General features: G+C 35.9%; 1 long non-coding RNA gene across 1 annotated transcript in view; it reads right to left on the minus strand.

The window, feature by feature from the left end:
• LOC116526222 overlaps positions 1 to 17,652 on the minus strand; it is a 76,708-nt gene extending 59,056 nt beyond the window's left edge. The window contains exons 1-2 of the long non-coding RNA XR_004258033.1: positions 17,324 to 17,652; positions 4,482 to 4,631 (exon numbers count right to left, since the gene is read on the minus strand). This is a non-coding gene — a long non-coding RNA (uncharacterized LOC116526222). The remainder of the gene's footprint in view (positions 1 to 4,481; positions 4,632 to 17,323) is intronic.
• Between the last annotated feature and the right edge of the window lie 848 nt (positions 17,653 to 18,500).

Genomic DNA, 18,500 nt, shown 5'->3' on the forward strand with positions numbered 1-18,500 from the left:
GCATGTTCTCACTCATAGGCGGGTATTGAACAATGAGAACACATGGACACAGGGAGGGGAGCACTACACACTGGGGTCTGTTGGGGTGAAATGGGGGAGGGACGGGGGGGTGAGGAGGTGGGGAGAGATAGCATGGGGAGAAATGCCAGATATAGGTGAAGGGGAGGAAGGCAGCAAATCACACTGCCATGTGTGTGCCTATGCAACAATCTTGCATGTTCTTCACACGTACTCCAAAACCGAAAATGCAATAAAAATAAATAAAAATTTTTTAAAAAGATTTGTTACAAATGATATTGGTTATTGGACATGATGATTTTCTCACCTGTGCAATGCAGATTATGTTTTCTTGTATTTTAGCTTTATTGCAAAGCTGGACTGCTGCAAGGACTGTTGCAAGAAAGAATGTCTAATTCCCTTCTACTGGAAAGCTGTGTTTTCTCTCCTATAACCCTCTTTGTATACTGGTATCAAGGGTAATGTATGGAAGTGAGCTCTAACGTTTAGTTGAGCTGTGATGACAACTAGTCAGTGTTGCAGTGCCTATCTCTGAACCAGTAACCAGTAACTATAACCAGGGGAAAAGAAATGACTGATTGGAATAATCTTAGGTTACATGTTCTGCCCCTGGAAAAGGGAATGCTGAGCTGCTTCACTGAAACTTCCGGGGCTGACAATGGGGCAGTGGTGGTTCCCTAAAACCCAATCAGAGTTCTTACCAAAAGGAGGAAGAATTGAAAGCTCAACAACCAAAACGGCAAATGTTTATAATGCAATTAACTTCTTTCCACATACTGCATCAAAGCACAGAAAATTCTAATTCTTTCCTCAACCAAAATTCTAATTCTTTCCTCAAACAATTAATTACATATGAATAACATATTAGTATGCACGCAAATAATTTTTAAAATGCACACATTTAAATTTCAAATATGAAAAAAATTGACAATAAGTTATTTGGTGGTACCTCTTTATTAATGACAATCTACAACCCGACTTTGGCTTACTTACTAGGGGTTCTGTGAAGGATTCAGCAATTACCAAAATCTTCAGATATCTGTTAAAATTTTGATTTCCTTGCCAAAGGTTTAAAGTGAAATATTGAAATTAATTTCTGTTCAAGAGAAAGTTAAGAGAAATACAGATATAGACTCTAAAAGAGAAATACAGATGTGAGGCCTGCTGCCTCTAACTAGTTGTTGATTTTAGGCAAAGCTGTTAAATCTCGATTTCTCAATTCATTATGAGAATGATACCTATCTCACTGTATTATTTTGAGAAGTAAATAAATACATACTTATAAAACATATAAGTGCCTGGCAAAAAGGAAACAGGACACATTTCCAGATACAACCATTATCATCACCATCACAGGAATTTTAAAATTTGATGTATACAATCTGCATCTCAACCTGACATTTTTTTTCCTACTTGTAGTCACTTCCATAATGTGGTAAGATTTTGTTACTTTGGGGAAAAATAGGAATCAAGTAAGAGAGAAAGTTTTATTTAATCAAACTTGAAAAAGTGGCTAATATAAAGCAAAATATACAGAAATATGATTATATAAAATGTTGATTACTTGTGCAAATATTCCTACTCTTTGAAATTTAGGGATTTTGGGGAAGGAGGCCTCAGAAATCTATGCCTGGCAAAGAGCAAGAATCTGGCAAAACTGCTGCAAAAATGGGCCAGATGCAATAATGAACCTGAGTTATATTGAGTAAGTTCCATGTCATTTCAGGAAATAACAATACAGGGCTCATTATGTGTTATGCAGCGTCCTTGAAAAGCTCACAGCCTAGTGGGTAAAAAAGATCCATAAATAAGGAAGTACAATGTAATGTGCTAAGTGCTATGTGAAGGCAAGCACTGGGTGTTCTTTTCCCCTATCAGAGGGGGTTAAAATTTGAGATACCTTTTAGTCAGATTATATTCATTCCACTGCATTTCAGTGGCTCCTCTGTACCTGTCTGTAAAAGCACATAATGGTAAAATACCAGCCCTTCCCACTCCTTAGACAGGCCCATGTGAACATCAGTGAGTTAATGTACATTAAATCATTTAGCTTTTCTAAAATAAATTGCTGTTTAAAAAAAAAATAACCAAGGAACTGTTACTGAGATGATCACAGTGTCCTGCAATCTGCTTTTATCTTTATCAAAAGAAACTGAGCACAAACACAGCACTGAAAATATTTCAAAAGCATAAAGAAGATAACTACCACAGAAATATATAATGGTCCCAAAAATTCAGACCTACACTTTATCTGATGACAGAGAGAGAGAAAGAGAGAAAGAGAGAGAGATGCCAGGGTGAAGACAAAAGAATTGCTTCCAAAAAATTCTGCAAGGATTTTATGTTTCTAAAAAAGGAGGGAAATAGGAAATAGAGGAATGTAAAAGAATTTTAGAACTAGAAGTGAGTTTAAAGATTATCTAATATACTCATTTATTTTAAGAAAACCTAAAGAGATTAAGCAGCTCATCTAAATTAATAGAGGAGCCAGCCAGAAACAGCAATCAAATCTAAAACTCTCCCCACTATAGAAGGGACACCCACAATTATTTTAAGGTCTATCATATTGATAATATTGTAGCATCTGTGGTTCAGATTCACAGCAAGTTAAATAGGTTTTTTTTTACAAGAATAAGATCTACCATTTTTGACACTGCTTTTGAAAAAGAAAAAAAAGAAAGACTTTCTAAATTTCAATTAAACTTACAAACAAAACCTCCCTAACACATCCATTTTTTTGTTTCATTCTTATGCATTAATAATATGGACTTCATGTTCCTGCCAGCTGATGACTTCCTCTCGTTTTTGCCCTCATTTGAAACTGTATTTACTTTATTACCTTTTAATTTTTTCCTCATTTGTTATCATGAATTTAAATATCAGAAGCCTGGTAGTGTCAGCACAAATTTGGTTTTGAATAAAAACTGCCTTGAGGGATCATAAAGTAAGAATGACAAAATGCTTATACCCTGTACAATTTCAGGTTTCTCTCCTAAAACCCGTCATACTCTATGCTTTCACCAATTGACATTAAACTTGACTCTTCTCTTTGAAACAAAAGTGCTTAAGTTTTTTAAATACGTGATGGTTCATCCCACTAAAAATATCGGAGGATTTAACTATAAGAGGCAGAGCTTGAAATGCATCATAAACTAAAACCATCATCAGAGCATTCACTCTCATATTTTCTTCACCTACATTCATGGCAAAAGCTTTTGACACTTGACAATGTGTTTAGCTGCCTAATGGAAAATAACAAAATGAAAAACAAGAAAATTCGGAAGTCACTTTGCAAAGTTACATCCCCGAACTTGAATTGAGATTCAGTAAAGATAACCATAATATAGATCTATCAAGTATATAATTTTAGGTTCTGTTTAATCTAGCTTCAAGAAAATATTAATTGTTTTCACTTTGTAAACTTAAAATGCTTTTGGTCCATTACCCAGGTAGATGTTGACAGAAAATGTCTTCTATTTGCTGCTACCATTATAATAAACATTTTATTGTGACCATTATTTGAGGCCTATTTCAGTTTTCATTGCTGTGGTGCCTGCCATCTCTCCAAAATATTTTACAAGTAAGAAGTCTGAACTAGGGAGATGGCCTGAAGCTGCTAAAATTGCAAATCATCATTTTTAATGTTTTCATCAGCAAGGTCATTCAATGTTCTCCACATTTGTTGGAAAGCCTGCCAACAGAAAGAGAGAAAACACGTAGTAGATAATCCAGAGTTGCGAGTGTCAAACAAGTATAACAGAAGGAAGCAGGACAAAGGCATTGACACCGGTGTAGACAGAGTGGCTGCAGCTTAGCCTGACAGGGAAGGGAGTGAAGCCAGGAAGGAAAGATAGGACAGGAATATAAGGGGTTTGAGGTTCAAGTCAGACTTAATTTCAAAGGTTGTTTAATCTCCATGAGCAAAAAAGAAAACTGCAATATTTGGGTCAGAGTTTGACATTTCAGAGTTTGAAGATTTTATAGAAAGAGCACTTCTAGATGAGGACAAGGTCAAGCAAAGGGTGATAAGGAGGAGGAAACTGAAGCAAAATGATAATGAAGGGCACTGCTCTGAGCAGGTCGTGGAATATGAACCAGGTATAGAATGAGTGCCATTGGAGAACTGTTGGAGACAGTTCTCCACGGGTGTCTCACATTTCCACACATATGACTGTGAGCTATGTACTAAATACTCTTTATTCTCGACTATATTTTTGAGGGTATTTGTATTGCGAACAGTCTTGGAAGACAGAAAGCATCTCCCTCTGGAGCAAAGGGCAAACATGCTAACTACCCATTAGAGAGATTCGGGCACCTTAAGCTCGGTGTTTCTCTCCTAAAATGCAACCTATTGTATTACTGAGGTATCATCCAGCCCTCTTCTCTATGAAAATTGAAAAACATGCTCATATTCTAGTTACTGCCATTACTGTGAGAAATAAAGAATATAAGTAATTCTTTACCTGTGACTCAGGAGCCTCATAGCTTCTACCAGCAGACATGAAACTATGCCAGGTTAACTTGTTGCCTTGCAGGTAGGGTACAATCTCAGAGCTTTTGCATTCTCGACAGTTTTGACAGTGAGGATGGAGTACTGGAAAATACATGGATTTCTGCAAGAGGAAAGATGATGACCTTTAACAAAATATGAACTGGCAGTAAATTTAACAAAAGAACTGTTAGTAAACATGTTAATCAAATGGTATGGTTTATGGATAACAAATAGTCCTCAAATGCATTTTTTAGTATAGAGAGAAAAAGATGGGAAGGTGATTACAGGCCTACTATAAGGAAATAGATTCAAAGACAAAGTCAGTTGTTGCTGACTCTCCTTTGTGTAGGATGACTTCCTTGCCAATCAATCAACCTCAGTTCTTTCCCCTTGTCACTTGTGTCAATATTCATCCTGGCTCCATGGGGAAATTGAAACTTTTATAATGGGCAGTGACCATGCCTGCTTACATCCTTGAAAAGATGATCTTGAACAAAGATCTATCTGTAACAAAGGAACTTCCAGAACAAAGAGCATCACCCTTCACACATGCAGAAATGCAAGAGGCACATGGAGAATTGTCTCACAACAATCTCCACTCCTCATTTCTACACCACCTTGGCATCTCATGAATTGTACTACAAGTAGCCCATTCTCTCAGCGACTAATTAGTGCTAGGACATAATCCATTCAATTTGTCTAATACAGCATTTAATTAAAGGTCCTATCAATAGAACTTCAAGCAGTGTATCTCAACCATGCCCTGCTCTGGGGCCCAGATGGGGTCAGCTTAACAAGTCTGATAAACCACCAGAAGGCTTTCTCCTTAGGTCCCATATTGACCTTTCTGCTTACCTCAAGGCATTAGTTCATACACAGCAGGATATATTAGTGATTGCACAAACTCTGCTCTGGCCCACAAGGAAGAAGCCAAGTAAAATTTTATCATCCAAAACATCTCTTGTGAAAGTATGTTTCTTTCAACCATCACTAGAATATTTAATGAATACAGATAACAAAATAACCCAGGCCAGTGAGTTCAAACTGGCTTGAATGGCTTACAGAACCAAGATGCTGTCATTGATCATTTTAGCTAAAGTCAGACACAAATTTATTATCAGTTTTTTTAATTGGATAACCCATGTTGCAGGTAAAACTGCCCACAGTGGGGACATAAATAATGTCAACTTCCAACAGTAACTAAGAATAGTTTCATTTAAGAGACTTCCACAATTTTCTGAGAAGTACATGACTGTGTTTTCTTAAACAATCCCTCCACAATTGTCTGAGAAGTACATGCCATAGTGTTTTCTTAAACACTTGTCTTACTATCGCCCATAAGGAGCAGGTTACTATGTTTAGGGAGGGAAGCACTAACACAGATTAATGTTGCTTGTTCTAACCATAATTACCATCATGTACTCTAACAGTATGTACTCCCTTGTATAATTCTTTCACTTAGCATAATGTTTTTGAGGTTCATGCATGTTGCAGTGGCTTATTCCTTTTTATTGCTAAGCAGTAGTCTATCATATGACTATACAACAGTTTATTTTCTTGATTGATAAACATCTGTATTTTTTTCAGTTTTTGGACATTATAAACAGAACTGCTATAAGCATTTTCACCAAGTCTTTTTGTGGACATAAGTTTTCATTTCTTTTGGGTAAATACCTAGAAGTGGAATTGCCCGGACATAGCAAAGATGTATGTTTACTTTTAAAAAGAAATACTCAGACCAGGCGCGGTGGCTCACGCCTGTAATCCCAGCACTTTGGGAGGCCGAGGCGGGTGGATCACGAGGTCAAGAGATCGAGACCATCCTGGTCAACACGGTGAAACCCCGTCTCTACTAAAACTACAAAAAGTTAGCTGGGCACGGTGGTGCGTGCCTGTAATCCCAGCTACTCAGGAGGCTGAGGCAGGAGAATTGCCTGAACCTAGGAGGCGGAGGTTGCAGTGAGCCGAGATCGTGCCATTGCACTCCAGCCTGGGTAACAAGAGTGAAACTCTGTCTCAAAAAAAAAGAAATACTCAGAACTTTTCCAAAGTGGTTGTAATTTTTCCACTCTCACCAAAAAAGTATGAGAGTTCTGGTTACTCCAAATCCTTACCAGCATTTTGTTTTTGTCAGTCTTTTCAGTTTTAGCTATTCTGGTAATTTTGAAGTAGTATCTTATTAGTATTTTTGCTTATGTATTTTAAAGTTTGTTCATTTCAACCATCACTGAAATATTTAGTGAATATAGATAACAAAAAAGAATAGGAAATAATAAAAAAATGTATAAGCCCTTTCCTCCAATACTATAATCCCATGTGGTGTTCAGAGAGCAGGGTGATGAGCAAGGATTATCTGGAATCCAGGCAGAATAACATTCAAATCCCAGCTTTGTGACTTTGTAACCTGAGAGTCTTTTGTATATTACATAAAATCTCTGATTTTCAGTTTCCTGATAAAATTATGGAGAAAAACACTTAAAATTATGTTCAGCATTAAACACAGAATTATATTTACAATTTTGATATGAGACAGCCTGAGCCCATTAGCTGTGACTGTAAATTGTGCTTAACTTTTTGACATGTGTTTCTTCACTTATAAAACGGGAAAATAAGCCTAAGCAGAGAATACACTTGGCATAGCTTCAGGGACATAAAATATTAACCAACTTCTATGATTTGAATGTGTCCTCAAAGTTCATATGTTGGAAATTTAATTCCCAATGCAACAGTGTTAAGAGGTGAGGCCTAATAATAGGTGATTAGGTCATGAGGGTTCTACCCTCATGAATTAATTACTGTTCTTATCACAGTAGTAGCTTGGTATCAAAGTAAGTTCAGCTTCCTTATTCTCTCTTGCTCTCACCTTCTCTTGCCTTTCTCACATCCCCCATGGGATGACACAGCATGAAGGTTCTCACCAGGTACTGGTGCCATGTTCTTGGACTTTCCAGTTCCCAGAACCATGAACCAAATAAACTTCCATTGTACATAAATTACCTAGTCTGTGGTATTCTGCATTGGTGTTCTATAGTAGCAACACAAAACAGATGAAGACACCAACATTTCTAGAAAATTAACTATGTACTATGCTTAGCAATCTACATGGATCATTTCATTCAAATCTCACAAGTTCTACAAGCTTAAAAGGAGGGTGCATCATTATCTCCATTTTGCAAGGGCTTTGCAAAATCTTGTGACTTGCCTCAGCTATCACAGCAAGTAGCCATACTCTGAAACCTGTGAATATACTGTGTCTGCAAAAAAAAAAAATTAAAAAGCTAATTCTGTTTATTGCTTATTATAGTGATAGTCTCTGTTTGCTTTCATTATCCTTTTTCTAATACATTTCTAAAAGCTAAAAATAAATGTTGAATTCAAACACTAGTTGGCTCTCTGGAAGAAAAATATAAAATATATTTGATTAATTATGTGATCAATTATTGTGCTAGACAAACATCTAACAGTATTTCTGTCCTATTATATCAGCCAACAAACATAAAACAAAACAAAATGCTGTAATATTACAAGTTGGTGAAATAAACGGTGCAAGCTAAGAGCTTGCCATAGCTTGGCTAGTGGGCATCAATGGCAACCTGGGGTTCTCTGTATCATGCCATGGGCCTGAAAGTAGTAAAGGGTAAAAAGGCCTTGAACTATTTCTTCCTTAACTAAGTTCTTCAGCTTTCCTTTTGGAAATGCATACAAACAGATCATCAACTTCTATCCCATGCCTATCACGACTAGACAAGAATGTCATTTTTATCAGAAGGCACCATCTGCCTTGTGCAGCTCATCTAGAGGATTTTTGATCATATCTCATAAAACTAATCACCAAACAGCACCTAAGCAAGAGTGAAATGAGGGGCAAAATGCACACTTCACCACAGTGCAAAATCATCTAATCCCTTCAGAAAGAATTGCAAGTTCATTGCTTGTTCTGCAATCCATCAGCAAGGCCTGCAAACCATTTAAGCTCAGTCATGCACAAGTGATTACAGAAAAAATCATACACAAAATAGGTTTTCATATTAAACAGCTATTGGAAAGTTATGTCCCAGCTACATTCCTGTGTTTTGAAAAGGCAAATGGTCACATGAAGCATCAATCAACCACTTGAGCCCAGTGAAATAACTTGAAATAAACATTTATAAATAAATGAATCCAACTGGCTAAAGATGAAGAAGTAACTTATTTAAAGTTCCAAGGTCTTTACTTATGAGAGTATGATCAAGCTGTGGCCAATGATATGAAAAGACTCGCAGATTGCATATTATCATAGAAATGAAGATGTCACTCCAAGGTTAGCCCCATTTGAATTTATTGATGATAGTCTTTAATGTACAAGGCTAAAATGCTTGAATGCTTTAATTGAGTTACAACCTTACAAGTAAAAGGCATATGATGAAACACTGAATACATAAGGGAAAATTGTAATAAAATAAGAAAAGGAATATAGCTGCTAAAGAATTGTCCTTGCCTTGACTTGAACAACAATAACAAAAAGTTCTACTATTTGAAGAGCATTAGAAACATCTTTCACTGAACTAAAACAACAATTTGAAAAACACTCACTCATCCAGGGTGGAGGCTTCAGGTCAAAGAACATACAGAGAGTCATTTGGGAAACATTTTCCATCTTAGTCTCTCTGTGATGAATTAGGTGGCATCCCCTAGGAGGCCTTACCTTCAAAGATTCAACAGAGTCATACTCTAAGGTTAATGGGTGAGACCCACTATCAGGAGGGATGTTTCATTTGAAATTATTCTGCTGTTACCTGTTGAGGTCTTAGCCTACTCCCCCTAAAAGCCCGCATTAGCACACCAGGATAGTACTGCTGTAGTTCAGATGGTCCAAATTATAACAAATAAATTTAAAAGCAGCAACTTCTAATGTTGAAAAAAATGTTTCCTAATATCTGGTGTTGTAAAGTCCACTTTTTTTTTCTTTTTTGAAATATGTTCTACAATACACTGTATATCCACAAATATGCCAATTGCTTATGAATGCGAAATATTTTTAAGAGTTTGGTTGTAAGCATTCTGATACTGCTTAGAAGCTTTGAAGAATTCTAAATTCATTAGGGTCCATACAGCATCTTTCTACATTTTTCTCTTTAATGGGAGTATCAGATAAAAATCACATCACTACAGGAACAGTAGACTAGGTCTTATTAGCTAAGAAACAGTTCAGTCCACAAATAATGCCATTTGGGTCTAACAGTCAAATTTTGGTTTGGATTCTGTTAGCAGTATGATCTTGGGTAAGTTATTTAATCTTTTATACCCCTGTTTCCTCATCTGTAAGCTGGAGATAAGTAAAAATATTAAATTGGTTAACTATGAAGATTAAATGAGATAATCAAGAAACAGTACAGTGGCTGGCACATAGTATATATTCAGTAAATCTTAGCTATTATTATCATCACATATCATAATGACAGGTGTCATCATTATTTGCAAAAGAAAAAGAGGAGAACTTTTGCATGAAAATAAAATCACTCAGCTAGATAGAAGGCTCTGAAAGAGATGAGATTAATGCTAAAGGCTCTTGAGGTCATCTCTTGTCCTTCAAAACAGAACAGAAACCTAAAAATTGTATCTTCTTGTGAACCCAAAACTATCTGAGACAGGTCTCAATCAATTTAGAAAGTTCATTTTACAAAAGTTAAGAACACATCTGTGACACAGCCTCAGGAGTTCCCAACGATATGTTTTCACGGTGGTTGGAGTACAAGCTTGCTTTTATTCATTTTAGGGAGACATAAAACATCAATTAACACATGTAAGATTTACACTGGTTTGATCTGGAAGGCTGAGACAACTAGAAGTGGGGGCTTCCAGGTCACAAGTAGATTTAAAATTTTTCTGATTGGCAATTAGTTGAAACAGTCATTATCAATAGAAAGGAATGTCTGGGGAAGAACATATTGTAAATGTTTCTTATCAGTCTTTAAGTCTGTGCTGACATTAATGCTGAAGGGTATAATGAGGCAGGTCTGACCCCCTCTTCCGTCATGGCAGGAACTAGTTTTTCAGGTTAACTATAGAATGCCCTTGGAGGAGAGGAGTCCATTCAGATGGTTAGGGGAATCTTAGAATTTTCTTTTTGATACTTCCTTTCATTATAATGTTTATCAAACTTCAATGGGCAAATGAATCCTCTGGGGATCTTGTCAAATTGCAGGTTCTGATTTAATTAATCTAGGCGGGGACTGAGATTCTGCATTTCTAATGAGCTCCCTACTGATGACAGTACTGCTGGGCCACAATTGGACTAAGAAGGTTCTACAAGGCAAGTTCTCTCTCTCTCCTTTGCACATCACCAAATATCTGGCAGGTGATAAGACTTGAATCCAGAGCATCTATTTCTAGGCTGGCAGGTCTTCAATGTATAGCTGAGTGGACCAATACCTCCACTGTTTCCTCTATATCCTTTCTAAGTACCATGTTCTGATCAAGAATTATTCAAAATTTTCCTTCTCTCAGCTAGGCACAGCAGCTCATGCCTGTAATCTCAGCACTTTGGGAGGCTGAGGTGGGTGAATCACTTGAGGTCAGGAGTTTGAGACTAGCCTGGCCAACATTGTGAAAGCTTGTCTCTACTAAAAATACAAAAATCTGCCCAGTGTGGTGGTAGGCACCTGTAATTTCAGCTATTTGGAGGCTGGGGTAGTAGAATTACTTGAACCTGGGAGGCGGAGGTTGCAGTGAGCCAAGATTGTGCCAGTGCACTCCAGCTTGGGCAAGAGCGAGACACTGTTTCAATAAAAAAAATTTTTCCTTCTCCCTTACTCCATTAAAAAAAAGTGTTCTAAAATTTCCAAGCTTAACCACTGTATACTTTCTGTTAAAGTAGACTATTTTCCAAAATAATAATCCATAAATTAATAATTCAAACTATTTTCTGAAATAATTTATGGCATAGAAAGTAATCAACTTTTAGAGCAACAAAGTTTGGTTATTGGTTTCCAGCTAAATGGTACAGATCTTTCCTAAACCCTTTACCTACTGCTCCAACCCTGAAGACAAATAATTAACTAGCCAGGTTTTGCTTGGCTATTTCACCAAAGTATAGAAATTTTTTTTTTGTTTTTTGGTGTTTTTGAGATGGAGTCTCGCTCTGTTGCCAGGCTGAAGTGCAGTGGCATGATCTCAGCTCACTACAACCTCCGCCTCCTAGGTTCAAGCGATTCTCCTGCCTCAGCCTCCCGAGTAGCTGGGTCTACAGGCATACGCCACCACACCTGGCTAATTTTTGCATTTTTAGTAGAGACGCAGTTTCACCATGTTAGCCAGGATGGTCTTGATCTCTTGACCTCGTGATCTGCCCACCTCAGCCTCCCAAAGTGCTGGGATTACAAGCGTAAGCCACTGCGCCCATCCAAAAATAGCTCTTTAAATGTGATAATATAGTACTTATAACAGTATACATATTGATTTAAGCTATTAATAAACTGCCTAATATATGAACAAAGATAGATAACCTACTGAGAGACAGTGTATTTAGTGATTAGGAGTATGAGTTCCAGAGGACAACTACCTGGATTCAAACTCTGGAGATACTGCTCCTTGTGTATATGACAATGACCAAGTTATCTTACACTCTGTGCCTCAACTTCTTCATCTGTAAACTGAGAATAGTAATGGTAGCTAACTCTCGGGATTTTTATAAGTGTGAAGTCAGTTCATTGGTTAATATATCTAAGGTACACAGTACCTGATAAGTACTAAGTGCTAAAGTAAGCAGTTTTAGCATGCATTTATTTAAACAGTAAGTAGTTTAGAAAATAACACATATTTAGTAAAGATTTCAATGGAACATAAACCCATGGGCTTATATTACTTATCTTATTTATTACAAAACTCTATAATTTTCCACCTTAAGACCCTTAGCTTTTTCCAGTGCCTCAGGAGATTGCTTTCCTGCTTTTTTTTTTTTCTTAGCTTCTATATTTTCTAGTTAATATGCTTTGAATTTAAAACCCTGGATCACCCAGTCTCATCAGAACAAAGAGGTTTCATTAAACAGAGGTGGAAAAATGACTCATTGTTCCATGTTCCTAATAATACTGAACACAGTCATGGGCTCTCACTGTGTTTTGTGCATAGTCATTTAAGAGCTCAACAAGGTAGAATGAATCATTTTATAAACACATAGGAAGTTCTTCAAAGGTTTAGGTGTATAATCAGGAGTCACACCAGATTGGAGCTCTAAGAAAAAAAATATTGAAAAAATATTGTTATTCAAGCTTGTTATTTTTCTCTTTCCAATGCTCATGAAGATTATTGCCCTTCAATATATCATTGTAGCAAGACTCCCTTTAAGGAAGAAACCTTTGGAAATTCTAGAGAACACAGAAAAGACAAAACCATTGTATTAGTAAGTGCTTGTACATTCCTATATATGGTCATGGAGGATTCCAATCACCTATAGAAGGTGTACATCTTGACTATATTGGGGGAAGAAGTTCTCCCATTATAAGGTTTCACAATCCTCTTCATGTATTAGTTCTACAATCTCAACACCACAAAATTTAAATACTATGACAAATAGCAGAAACATTATCAAGAGATCTGTTAAAAACAGTAATAGCAATCTTCCCTTCCCCCATGTCATCCTGGATCAAAAGATCCTTAGTTTCCCTTCTTATTAGGTTTCAGTATCTTGTGGCATCCATGCCTGAACAAACAGCAGTGACCAGATGGATGGAAGCTTTACTTGATGTCTTTGAACCAACAGTATTGATTATCAATCGCTCTCATTTCCACCGCCAAATATATTTATAACATGTCCAAATATAGACAGAGGAATGCAAAATTTTCTCTTTTGGTAGCCCTATTTAACAGGTAGGGAAACAAAGATGAGAAAGAATGATGATAGTTGAATCTATAAAAACAAAAAGAAAAAAATTCTAATTCAGGCATATTCGTCTTCAGCAATCCTAACATTTAAGAAATGAATGCTGATTAAAATCTACCCCAGTTGTTTGTTAGCAGTTCTCCCTTTTTCTTAGGTGCTGTCAATTTCCTGTACATTGAAACCCACAAAACCACTCCAAAAAGGCAGAATCTGTTTTGTTTCTTTGTTTTGTATTTTGTTCAGGGATAAACAAATCTCAAGTGCTTAAAACAGTGCCTTGGTTCTACAGACAAGCAATCAAGGTGAAATAAATGAAAGAATTCTATTTCTTCTGTGTTTGGGGAAAAACTGATGTGATATACATTCAAGAGTCTGGAAAGAAAGTACATGGCATATTATGAACATGGGCGTCAGACAGTAGTCTTTTACTTTTGGCTAAATCTTAGAAGTGGCTCCAGGGCACACAGGTGCAAGTAATTTTTATTGATAACAAGTTCTATATTCAATGATTTGTCCTGCTTTTCCTTCTGAGATGCAGGCTAATATCATGTAGTAGCATATGGTCTCTGGGAGCACAGAGAGGTTTGAACTGTGGCTTTACCACTCACTGTCCGTGCCAGCTTAAGCAGAATAATTACCCCAAGATCCAATTTCTTCATCTATGACATAGAGATAATGGTAGTTCTTACTTTTCCAGCTTGTGTGGATTAAGCAAAATAATAATGATAGAGCTCTTAGGGCCTACCCATAGAAAGCACTAAATGAACATTAGCTCAAATTAATATTAACTCTCTGGAAAGGAAACTAGATGGGTCCAAAACACTCAAGAGAGGCTTCTCTATGATTGGATATATGGAAATGGGGAAAACAAGAGTAAGAAAAAGATACCACTTTTTAAGGTATTATCAAATTGTAATTACATTTAAAATAAGGTTTTTTCAACACTCACAACCAAACATAAAAATAATATAGCACATAAATGTAACGACTGCTCCCTGGTGTACCTGCAGAGAGACATTATAGCTAAAATTTCCTCATGTACAAAATACTATAGAAAATCATTTCACACACTATACAATCAATACAACAGTGGTGGCCTAGCACTGACAACTTTGCATTATCTCACAAAATTTGTGCTTTTTTGGATTATAATTATGTTAGTTCAGGGTTTGTACACTAGCTATATTTCATAGTCTTATCTCAAACATAGAGACCTATTTTTATATAATAATCTCTAAACTAGGAGTGATTCTTGGGGCAGTGTCTGCTAATGCAATAGATTAAAGCCTGAATTATATTCTTAGGTGACTCAACCTCCCCAGAACTCCTTCCTAATATCCCTCACTAATATCTTATTGTATACATTAAGTCACTTTGTGCTCTTCCTAAGAAGGAATACTTCTAGTACTGCTACTATTTACAAAACATTTACATTTACTAGACACCAGGCAAAGCTTTTTTTGTGCATGTTCTCATTTGCTGTGGAAAGCAAATATACATTATTTGGCTAAGTGTTACACTGTCAATAAGTCTGAATCTGAGATTTAAAAAATAGATTAAGTGATTCCAAAGACTCAACTTTAGCCATCATGTTACATTAAGACAATATTCCAGAAACTGCTACCAAAAAAGCCTATATAGTTTTAGATAATTAAAAACTAAGTCAATATTTATTCACATATAAAACTTCAGAAGTTTTTAGGATGATTCTGACGAAATAATTTATGTTCATGTTTTAGGAATAAGATAGTGTTCGATTCAGTAATTATCTGTGGCTGATTTTTTTCCCCAGAGAATTTCAGTGAAATAATGCTATTTATTCAACTTGAATGTGTAAAGTTAATATACCTTACACAGCAACCTTTGAATATCATTGTTGATATTGGAACTTTATGTCATAAAATTATAACATGCAGTTAAATGTTACACAGATATTTAGATTAAAATAAAATTCAGATTAAACCTTGAAATTTATGATTAATATTATTCATGAAAGAAATAGGCAAATTTCACTACACTTTATTGTTTTAATCCTTGCTCTTAATATTTCTTGTATTCTATAGCAATGATTCTAAACATCTGGGATAGTCACAAACGCCATTTAAATATCAGAGAAAGGCTATGGGTCCTCTCTTTTAAAACACATGTATATTTACATACCACGATGTTTCATAATAATTTTAGAGAGAGTTGATAAGAATCTCTTTTCTAGATCATTTTCAATGAGTTTGTATCAATAGAAAATAGTAGTATCTAGATTTATTCTGTATTCTAATTGTCCGTGAAGAAGACAAGTGACACCTGGCTGTACAACTTAACAAGATATGTTCCCCATTAAGTGAAAAGTACCCAGCTTACAGGCATAAGATACAAGAATAAAGCTTCTTCAACAACATTACTTCAGCACAGCATGTGTCAAATAAGCTAAACCACTATATTACCTGTCAGAAATTATAGCTGCATTATCAATATCCAAAGGACTTGTCTTCAGTTTACATTTCTAGAACTGGGCCTACAGCAGATACAATTTCAAACAAAAATGCCTTTATTTTCCCTGGGATAGAGATGAAAACGAAGTACAAAAAATTCTACTGCAAATATGTTTTTAAATGACTACATCCACATATCTGCAAAAGACCCTCCATTCCTAACATCATAGATTCTCTCAGGTTGCAAGGGAGATACCTACACACCCTTAGCACAGAATATTTTCTCTGTGTGTGTGTGTGTGTGTGTGTGTGTGTGTGTGTGTATGTGTAAACAAATGTGTGTAAGCCCAAGGTCATGGCTAGATTTCACAGAACTTAAATGTCAGCCCACTTTCCATATTCTCTCAGTGGGTTTACATAGCTTCAACAGTTTCTCATGCCAAATACTACAGAAAATATTTTAAAAGACCAGGAGGAACAGATGTGTGTTTCATACTTTTACCTCTCATGCCTAAATTCACATTCTTTCCAGTTCTCTAGGTTATTTTCCATTAGTTTAATTTACTGAAAAGTGATTTGGTATGAAGAGAAGATTAACTAATCCAAGTTGAAAGAAGGTGATCTAATTATGAATCATGGAGCCTCATTCTCACAAAGAAGATTCTAAAAATGGGTGAACATTTAGATAATTTTAAAATAATTATATACTTAGAGTATATAATGTAAGGTCAATTATCTGACTAATGACCATCAAAAAGCAAGCAAATTTAGATTATACATATGCTAACATTTCTTTTCTTAACCTGAAGTTCTGTTTATTTCCATTGATTAATATTATTCCATCAGTGCAGTATTTAAGAACCTAGCAATTAAGAGAAAGCAGAAAAGGGGAGGGAAGCAGTCAAATGGGAAGTAAATACAAAAGCAATTTCTCATGTTGACAATGTTCTCATATACTAACAGACAGACCTAAGATCTGTAGCTATTAGTTAAATAAACAATTATGATTAAAACATAACTATCAGCATAGATCAAAATTTCCAAACTTTGATGGTAGTAAATTTTAGCCTAGAGATGTTTAGAATTACTATTTGTCAGCTTCAAAAAAATAATACTATCTATTATGACCATTACTTATGTAGATAGATATATTAAAATCTAGAGCCCTGTGTTTTTGCCAGTATGCACAAAATATATTATCTGTGAAACCATATTGTGCCTGAGGCTTCCTGGGTTCCACCATTTCTGATTGCGAAATGCCAATTGTTTTCCTGTGACTTGTTTTCAAATTGCCTTAATATCACATTGCTGAAAGCTTCAGTCTCTTCATTATTTCAGCTGATTCCCACCTCAACAATTCTATGTATTTTACTTCCTCCAACTCATCCAACTCACTGTAAGGTAACAGGGTAAACTTTTGCTCAAATCCTTCATTAGATTCCCACTTGATACTTAGCATAGATGTGGTATAGTCTTCCGTATTAACTAGTCTTCTCAATATAACATTGTGAAATGAATGCTTACCTTGTATTTCAAATATTGCCAGAAGTCATGAGAAACAAAGAATCTATCAATGTTTCATGAAATTGATTATATAGAGGAGTTCGCAAAATTTTACAAGTTTGGATGCACTGCATTTGAGAGGATTGTACATGTGTGACTTTCACATAAGACATGTGTGCGACAGAGTTTATGACCTAAAATAACAGCAGATATATGTAAACAAAATTCAGACTGATGCCAGATGTGTACAAACTGAATGTATTCAAATTAAATCACTTAACCTAATATAAAAAATGGCAAGAAATAAATTTCTAGAATTCACATGCATATTCCTTCTGTCAAATTTATATATATTTGACAGAATATATGAAATTTGATGATAGAGACATATATATATAAATTTGACAGTTTATTTGGGCAAAGAATGATTCATGAGTCAGGTAGCAATCAGAACAAGAAGAGGTTCAGAGAGTTCCACCGAGCAGAATGAGCAACAAGTTGGTATAGGCTGCACATGGAAGCAAAGTAGAGAAATTATTTAATAGGCCACAGCTAGGCATCTGCCTTATTTGAGAATGAGCTGATCAGATTGGCTAAAGCATGGCTGTTTGTGATTGGCTGAAACTCAGCTGTTAATTACTAAATATGCTGCTAAATTAGGTTTCAATTGTTTACATACTAACTTAGGTTGTGGTTTGTTATACAGGAACTCAGACTAACGGCCTCCTGCTGATTTTGCTTTAATATCTGCCAGAAATCATTTTAAAAGCAAGTTGCCCAAATTCATACATAATGATACTATATGTTTCTACCCCACTCCCCTACAAGGACATCCTTATCCACACTTCAGTTATGCTATACAACATGCTAAGAACATAAGGCCAAGGCAAAAGACAAGCTGATCCAGACATGTGTCTTGCAGAATGCCCATAATGCTACAAGTAAGACAATAGGATTCACTTCACATAGGATTTACTGTCACTTGGGCAATACAAGACCTTTTGGAATGCTAAAGCCAAAAGCCATATGAACATATGGAGAGTCACAAAGCACTGTTACCTGGCTGAAAGAACTATAACAGTCTCCCATTGTAGAAAAATCAAACTTTTCTTCCTCTGCTCTCACACCATAACAATCAACACAGAAGATTTCTGTGACCAAATGTGTGGGAATTTCTCTCCACCAACAAGCCAGCAAT

This window comes from Sapajus apella, unplaced genomic scaffold (assembly GCF_009761245.1).
Source record: "Sapajus apella isolate SASKATOON/1434 unplaced genomic scaffold, GSC_monkey_1.0 scaffold50, whole genome shotgun sequence".
Taxonomy (NCBI): Eukaryota; Metazoa; Chordata; class Mammalia; order Primates; family Cebidae; genus Sapajus; species Sapajus apella.